Genomic DNA, 10,272 nt, shown 5'->3' with positions numbered 1-10,272 from the left:
GAGTAACCAAAACAAATGCGTTAAACAAATTCGTACACGTTATTTATCAATTTAACTCTAGAATTAAAGGATATACAACGAGAAACAACGTTTGACAACCTTTAAACAGTTTTAATAACTATCTCAAAAATTATCGCTCTGATGCAAACAACTGATGAGTTATCTACTTAAATATGATGAACAAAACGACTTACGTATTTTAAACATGCTAACCTTTAGCCAGGTAAGCAAATTAAAAAAAAAACGCAATATGTAGGCTACACGAGAACGGAGACGTCGAGTAACCAAAACAAATGCGTTAAACAAATTCGTACACGTTATTTATCAATTTAACTCTAGAATTAAAGGATATATAACGAGAAACAACGTTTGACAACCTTTAAACAGTTTTAATAACTATCTCAAAAATTATCGCTCTGATGCAAACAACTGATGAGTTATCTACTTAAATTTGATGAACAAAACGACTTACGTATTTTAAACATTCTAACCTTTAGCCAGGTAAGCAAATTAAAAAAAAAACGCAATATGTAGGCTACACGAGAACGGAGACGTCGAGTAACCAAAACAAATGCGTTAAACAAATTCGTACACGTTATTTATCAATTTAACTCTAGAATTAAAGGATATACAACGAGAAACAACGTTTGACAACCTTTAAACAGTTTTAATAACTATCTCAAAAATTATCGCTCTGATGCAAACAACTGATGAGTTATCTACTTAAATATGATGAACAAAACGACTTACGTATTTTAAACATGCTAACCTTTAGCCAGGTAAGCAAATTAAAAAAAAAACGCAATATGTAGGCTACACGAGAACGGAGACGTCGAGTAACCAAAACAAATGCGTTAAACAAATTCGTACACGTTATTTATCAATTTAACTCTAGAATTAAAGTATATACAACGAGAAACAACGTTTGACAACCTTTAAACAGTTTTAATAACTATCTCAAAAATTATCGCTCTGATGCAAACAACTGATGAGTTATCTACTTAAATATGATGAACAAAACGACTTACGTATTTTAAACATGCTAACCTTTAGCCAGGTAAGCAAATTAAAAAAAAAAACGCAATATGTAGGCTACACGAGAACGGAGACGTCGAGTAACCAAAACAAATGCGTTAAACAAATTCGTACACGTTATTTATCAATTTAACTCTAGAATTAAAGTATATACAACGAGAAACAACGTTTGACAACCTTTAAACAGTTTTAATAACTATCTCAAAAATTATCGCTCTGATGCAAACAACTGATGAGTTATCTACTTAAATATGATGAACAAAATGACTTACGTATTTTAAACATGCTAACCTTTAGCCAGGTAAGCAAATTAAAAAAAAAACGCAATATGTAGGCTACACGAGAACGGAGACGTGGAGTAACCAAAACAAATGCGTTAAACAAATTCGTACACGTTATTTATCAATTTAACTCTAGAATTAAAGGATATACAACGAGAAACAACGTTTGACAACTTTTAAACAGTTTTAATAACTATCTCAAAAATTATCGCTCTGATGCAAACAACTGATGAGTTATCTACTTAAATATGATGAACAAAACGACTTACGTATTTTAAACATGCTAACCTTTAGCCCGGTAAGCAAATTAAAAAAAAAACGCAATATGTAGGCTACACGAGAACGGAGACGTCGAGTAACCAAAACAAATGCGTTAAACAAATTCGTAAACGTTATTTATCAATTTAACTCTAGAATTAAAGTATATACAACGAGAAACAACGTTTGACAACCTTTAAACAGTTTTAATAACTATCTCAAAAATTATCGCTCTGATGCAAACAACTGATGAGTTATCTACTTAAATATGATGAACAAAACGACTTACGTATTTTAAACATGCTAACCTTTAGCCAGGTAAGCAAATTAAAAAAAAAAACGCAATATGTAGGCTACACGAGAACGGAGACGTCGAGTAACCAAAACAAATGCGTTAAACAAATTAGTACACGTTATTTATCAATTTAACTCTAGAATTAAAGGATATACAACGAGAAACAACGTTTGACAACCTTTAAACAGTTTTAATAACTATCTCAAAAATTATCGCTCTGATGCAAACAACTGATGAGTTATCTACTTAAATTTGATGAACAAAACGACTTACGTATTTTAAACATGCTAACCTTTAGCCAGGTAAGCAAATTAAAAAAAAAACGCAATATGTAGGCTACACGAGAACGGAGACGTCGAGTAACCAAAACAAATGCGTTAAACAAATTCGTACACGTTATTTATCAATTTAACTCTAGAATTAAAGGATATACAACGAGAAACAACGTTTGACAACCTTTAAACAGTTTTAATAACTATCTCAAAAATTGTCGCTCCGATGCAAACAACTGATGAGTTATCTACTTAAATTTGATGAACAAAACGACTTACGTATTTTAAACATGCTAACCTTTAGCCCGGTAAGCAAATTAAAAAAAAAAACGCAATATGTAGGCTATACGAGAACGGAGACGTCGAGTAACCAAAACAAATGCGTTAAACAAATTCGTACACGTTATTTATCAATTTAACTCTAGAATTAAAGGATATACAACGAGAAACAACGTTTGACAACCTTTAAACAGTTTTAATAACTATCTCAAAAATTATCGCTCTGATGCAAACAACTGATGAGTTATCTACTTAAATATGATGAACAAAACGACTTACGTATTTTAAACATGCTAACCTTTAGCCAGGTAAGCAAATTAAAAAAAAAACGCAATATGTAGGCTACACGAGAACGGAGACGTCGAGTAACCAAAACAAATGCGTTAAACAAATTCGTACACGTTATTTATCAATTTAACTCTAGAATTAAAGGATATACAACGAGAAACAACGTTTGACAACCTTTAAACAATTTTAAAAACTATCTCAAAAATTGTCGCTCTGATGCAAACAACTGCTGAGTTATCTACTCAAATTTGTTGAACAAAACGACTTACGTATTTTAAACATGCTAACCTTTAGCCCGGTAAGCAAATTAAAAAAAAAACGCAATATGTAGGCTACACGAGAACGGAGACGTCGAGTAACCAAAACAAATGCGTTAAACAAATTCGTACACGTTATTTATCAATTTAACTCTAGAATTAAAGGATATACAACGAGAAACAACGTTTGACAACCTTTAAACAGTTTTAATAACTATCTCAAAAATTATCGCTCTGATGCAAACAACTGATGAGTTATCTACTTAAATATGATGAACAAAACGACTTACGTATTTTAAACATGCTAACCTTTAGCCAGGTAAGCAAATTAAAAAAAAAACGCAATATGTAGGCTACACGAGAACGGAGACGTCGAGTAACCAAAACAAATGCGTTAAACAAATTCGTACACGTTATTTATCAATTTAACTCTAGAATTAAAGGATATACAACGAGAAACAACGTTTGACAACCTTTAAACAATTTTAATAACTATCTCAAAAATTGTCGCTCTGATGCAAACAACTGCTGAGTTATCTACTCAAATTTGTTGAACAAAACGACTTACGTATTTTAAACATGCTAACCTTTAGCCAGGTAAGCAAATTAAAAAAAAAACGCAATATGTAGGCTACACGAGAACGGAGACGTCGAGTAACCAAAACAAATGCGTTAAACAAATTCGTACACGTTATTTATCAATTTAACTCTAGAATTAAAGGATATACAACGAGAAACAACGTTTGACAACTTTTAAACAGTTTTAATAACTATCTCAAAAATTATCGCTCTGATGCAAACAACTGATGAGTTATCTACTTAAATTTGATGAACAAAACGACTTACGTATTTTAAACATGCTAACCTTTAGCCCGGTAAGCAAATTAAAAAAAAAACGCAATATGTAGGCTACACGAGAACGGAGACGTCGAGTAACCAAAACAAATGCGTTAAACAAATTCGTACACGTTATTTATCAATTTAACTCTAGAATTAAAGGATATACAACGAGAAACAACGTTTGACAACTTTTAAACAGTTTTAATAACTATCTCAAAAATTATCGCTCTGATGCAAACAACTGATGAGTTATCTACTTAAATTTGATGAACAAAACGACTTACGTATTTTAAACATGCTAACCTTTAGCCCGGTAAGCAAATTAAAAAAAAAACGCAATATGTAGGCTACACGAGAACGGAGACGTCGAGTAACCAAAACAAATGCGTTAAACAAATTCGTACACGTTATTTATCAATTTAACTCTAGAATTAAAGGATATACAACGAGAAACAACGTTTGACAACTTTTAAACAGTTTTAATAACTATCTCAAAAATTATCGCTCTGATGCAAACAACTGATGAGTTATCTCCTTAAATTTGATGAACAAAACGACTTACGTATTTTAAACATGCTAACCTTTAGCCCGGTAAGCAAATTAAAAAAAAAACGCAATATGTAGGCTACACGAGAACGGAGACGTCGAGTAACCAAAACAAATGCGTTAAACAAATTCGTACACGTTATTTATCAATTTAACTCTAGAATTAAAGGATATACAACGAGAAACAACGTTTGACAACCTTTAAACAGTTTTAATAACTATCTCAAAAATTGTCGCTCTGATGCAAACAACTGATGAGTTATCTACTTAAATTTGATGAACAAAACGACTTACGTATTTTAAACATGCTAACCTTTAGCCCGGTAAGCAAATTAAAAAAAAAACGCAATATGTAGGCTATACGAGAACGGAGACGTCGAGTAACCAAAACAAATGCGTTAAACAAATTCGTACACGTTATTTATCAATTTAACTCTAGAATTAAAGGATATACAACGAGAAACAACGTTTGACAACTTTTAAACAGTTTTAATAACTATCTCAAAAATTATCGCTCTGATGCAAACAACTGATGAGTTATCTACTTAAATTTGATGAACAAAACGACTTACGTATTTTAAACATGCTAACCTTTAGCCCGGTAAGCAAATTAAAAAAAAAACGCAATATGTAGGCTACACGAGAACGGAGACGTCGAGTAACCAAAACAAATGCGTTAAACAAATTCGTACACGTTATTTATCAATTTAACTCTAGAATTAAAGGATATACAACGAGAAACAACGTTTGACAACCTTTAAACAGTTTTAATAACTATCTCAAAAATTATCGCTCTGATGCAAACAACTGATGAGTTATCTACTTAAATTTGATGAACAAAACGACTTACGTATTTTAAACATGCTAACCTTTAGCCCGGTAAGCAAATTAAAAAAAAAACGCAATATGTAGGCTACACGAGAACGGAGACGTCGAGTAACCAAAACAAATGCGTTAAACAAATTCGTACACGTTATTTATCAATTTAACTCTAGAATTAAAGGATATACAACGAGAAACAACGTTTGACAACCTTTAAACAGTTTTAATAACTATCTCAAAAATTATCGCTCTGATGCAAACAACTGATGAGTTATCTACTTAAATATGATGAACAAAACGACTTACGTATTTTAAACATGCTAACCTTTAGCCCGGTAAGCAAATTAAAAAAAAAAAGCAATATGTAGGCTACACGAGAACGGAGACGTCGAGTAACCAAAACAAATGCGTTAAACAAATTCGTACACGTTATTTATCAATTTATCTCTAGAATTAAAGGATATACAACGAGAAACAACGTTTGACAACCTTTAAACAATTTTAATAACTATCTCAAAAATTATCGCTCTGATGCAAACAACTGATGAGTTATCTACTTAAATATGATGAACAAAACGACTTACGTATTTTAAACATGCTAACCTTTAGCCCGGTAAGCAAATTAAAAAAAAAACGCAATATGTAGGCTACACGAGAACGGAGACGTCGAGTAACCAAAACAAATGCGTTAAACAAATTCGTACACGTTATTTATCAATTTAACTCTAGAATTAAAGGATATACAACGAGAAACAACGTTTGACAACCTTTAAACAGTTTTAATAACTATCTCAAAAATTATCGCTCTGATGCAAACAACTGATGAGTTATCTACTTAAATTTGATGAACAAAACGACTTACGTATTTTAAACATGCTAACCTTTAGCCAGGTAAGCAAATTAAAAAAAAAAACGCAATATGTAGGCTTCACGAGAACGGAGACGTCGAGTAACCAAAACAAATGCGTTAAACAAATTCGTACACGTTATTTATCAATTTAACTCTAGAATTAAAGTATATACAACGAGAAACAACGTTTGACAACCTTTAAACAGTTTTAATAACTATCTCAAAAATTATCGCTCTGATGCAAACAACTGATGAGTTATCTACTTAAATATGATGAACAAAACGACTTACGTATTTTAAACATGCTAACCTTTAGCCAGGTAAGCAAATTAAAAAAAAAACGCAATATGTAGGCTACACGAGAACGGAGACGTCGAGTAACCAAAACAAATGCGTTAAACAAATTCGTACACGTTATTTATCAATTTAACTCTAGAATTAAAGGATATACAACGAGAAACAACGTTTGACAACCTTTAAACAGTTTTAATAACTATCTCAAAAATTATCGCTCTGATGCAAACAACTGATGAGTTATCTACTTAAATTTGATGAACAAAACGACTTACGTATTTTAAACATGCTAACCTTTAGCCAGGTAAGCAAATTAAAAAAAAAAAAACGCAATATGTAGGCTACACGAGAACGGAGACGTCGAGTAACCAAAACAAATGCGTTAAACAAATTCGTACACGTTATTTATCAATTTAACTCTAGAATTAAAGGATATACAACGAGAAACAACGTTTGACAACCTTTAAATAGTTTTAATAACTATCTCAAAAATTATCGCTCTGATGCAAACAACTGATGAGTTATCTACTTAAATTTGATGAACAAAACGACTTACGTATTTTAAAGATGCTAACCTTTAGCCAGGTAAGCAAATTTAAAAAAAAATGCAATATGTAGGCTATACGAGAACGGAGACGTCGAGTAACCAAAACAAATGCGTTAAACAAATTCGTACACGTTATTTATCAATTTAACTCTAGAATTAAAGGATATACAACGAGAAACAACGTTTGACAACCTTTAAACAGTTTTAGTAACTATCTCAAAAATTATCGCTCTGATGCAAACAACTGATGAGTTATCTACTTAAATATGATGAACAAAACGACTTACGTATTTTAAACATGCTAACCTTTAGCCAGGTAAGCAAATTAAAAAAAAAAACGCAATATGTAGGCTACACGAGAACGGAGACGTCGAGTAACCAAAACAAATGCGTTAAACAAATTCGTACACGTTATTTATCAATTTAACTCTAGAATTAAAGGATATACAACGAGAAACAACGTTTGACAACTTTTAAACAGTTTTAATAACTATCTCAAAAATTATCGCTCTGATGCAAACAACTGATGAGTTATCTACTTAAATATGATGAACAAAACGACTTACGTATTTTAAACATGCTAACCTTTAGCCCGGTAAGCAAATTAAAAAAAAACGCAATATGTAGGCTACACGAGAACGGAGACGTCGAGTAACCAAAACAAATGCGTTAAACAAATTCGTACACGTTATTTATCAATTTAACTCTAGAATTAAAGTATATACAACGAGAAACAACGTTTGACAACCTTTAAACAGTTTTAATAACTATCTCAAAAATTATCGCTCTGATGCAAACAACTGATGAGTTATCTACTTAAATATGATGAACAAAACGACTTACGTATTTTAAACATGCTAACCTTTAGCCAGGTAAGCAAATTAAAAAAAAAACGCAATATGTAGGCTACACGAGAACGGAGACGTCGAGTAACCAAAACAAATGCGTTAAACAAATTCGTACACGTTATTTATCAATTTAACTCTAGAATTAAAGGATATACAACGAGAAACAACGTTTGACAACCTTTAAACAGTTTTAATAACTATCTCAAAAATTATCGCTCTGATGCAAACAACTGATGAGTTATCTACTTAAATTTGATGAACAAAACGACTTACGTATTTTAAACATGCTAACCTTTAGCCAGGTAAGCAAATTAAAAAAAAAACGCAATATGTAGGCTACACGAGAACGGAGACGTCGAGTAACCAAAACAAATGCGTTAAACAAATTCGTACACGTTATTTATCAATTTAACTCTAGAATTAAAGGATATACAACGAGAAACAACGTTTGACAACCTTTAAACAGTTTTAATAACTATCTCAAAAATTGTCGCTCTGATGCAAACAACTGATGAGTTATCTACTTAAATTTGATGAACAAAACGACTTACGTATTTTAAACATGCTAACCTTTAGCCCGGTAAGCAAATTAAAAAAAAAAACGCAATATGTAGGCTATACGAGAACGGAGACGTCGAGTAACCAAAACAAATGCGTTAAACAAATTCGTACACGTTATTTATCAATTTAACTCTAGAATTAAAGGATATACAACGAGAAACAACGTTTGACAACCTTTAAACAGTTTTAATAACTATCTCAAAAATTATCGCTCTGATGCAAACAACTGATGAGTTATCTACTTAAATATGATGAACAAAACGACTTACGTATTTTAAACATGCTAACCATTAGCCAGGTAAGCAAATTAAAAAAAAAACGCAATATGTAGGCTACACGAGAACGGAGACGTCGAGTAACCAAAACAAATGCGTTAAACAAATTCGTACACGTTATTTATCAATTTAACTCTAGAATTAAAGGATATACAACGAGAAACAACGTTTGACAACCTTTAAACAATTTTAATAACTATCTCAAAAATTGTCGCTCTGATGCAAACAACTGCTGAGTTATCTACTCAAATTTGTTGAACAAAACGACTTACGTATTTTAAACATGCTAACCTTTAGCCCGGTAAGCAAATTAAAAAAAAAACGCAATATGTAGGCTACACGAGAACGGAGACGTCGAGTAACCAAAACAAATGCGTTAAACAAATTCGTACACGTTATTTATCAATTTAACTCTAGAATTAAAGGATATACAACGAGAAACAACGTTTGACAACCTTTAAACAGTTTTAATAACTATCTCAAAAATTATCGCTCTGATGCAAACAACTGATGAGTTATCTACTTAAATATGATGAACAAAACGACTTACGTATTTTAAACATGCTAATCTTTAGCCAGGTAAGCAAATTAAAAAAAAAACGCAATATGTAGGCTACACGAGAACGGAGACGTCGAGTAACCAAAACAAATGCGTTAAACAAATTCGTACACGTTATTTATCAATTTAACTCTAGAATTAAAGGATATACAACGAGAAACAACGTTTGACAACCTTTAAATAATTTTAATAACTATCTCAAAAATTGTCGCTCTGATGCAAACAACTGCTGAGTTATCTACTCAAATTTGTTGAACAAAACGACTTACGTATTTTAAACATGCTAACCTTTAGCCAGGTAAGCAAATTAAAAAAAAAAACGCAATATGTAGGCTACACGAGAACGGAGACGTCGAGTAACCAAAACAAATGCGTTAAACAAATTCGTACACGTTATTTATCAACTTAACTCTAGAATTAAAGGATATACAACGAGAAACAACGTTTGACAACTTTTAAACAGTTTTAATAACTATCTCAAAAATTATCGCTCTGATGCAAACAACTGATGAGTTATCTACTTAAATTTGATGAACAAAACGACTTACGTATTTTAAACATGCTAACCTTTAGCCCGGTAAGCAAATTAAAAAAAAAACGCAATATGTAGGCTACACGAGAACGGAGACGTCGAGTAACCAAAACAAATGCGTTAAACAAATTCGTACACGTTATTTATCAATTTAACTCTAGAATTAAAGGATATACAACGAGAAACAACGTTTGACAACTTTTAAACAGTTTTAATAACTATCTCAAAAATTATCGCTCTGATGCAAACAACTGATGAGTTATCTACTTAAATTTGATGAACAAAACGACTTACGTATTTTAAACATGCTAACCTTTAGCTCGGTAAGCAAATTAAAAAAAAAACGCAATATGTAGGCTACACGAGAACGGAGACGTCGAGTAACCAAAACAAATGCGTTTAACAAATTCGTACACGTCATTTATCAATTTAACTCTAGAATTAAAGGATATACAACGAGAAACAACGTTTGACAACCTTTAAACAGTTTTAATAACTATCTCAAAAATTGTCGCTCTGATGCAAACAACTGATGAGTTATCTACTTAAATTTGATGAACAAAACGACTTACGTATTTTAAACATGCTAACCTTTAGCCCGGTAAGCAAATTAAAAAAAAAAACGCAATATGT

Source organism: Eurosta solidaginis, unplaced genomic scaffold (genome assembly GCF_040869045.1).
Source record: "Eurosta solidaginis isolate ZX-2024a unplaced genomic scaffold, ASM4086904v1 ctg00001735.1, whole genome shotgun sequence".
In the NCBI taxonomy this organism is placed as follows: Eukaryota; Metazoa; Arthropoda; class Insecta; order Diptera; family Tephritidae; genus Eurosta; species Eurosta solidaginis.
The sequence above is the reverse complement of the archived record's forward strand: the minus strand, read 5'-3'. Positions refer to the sequence as shown.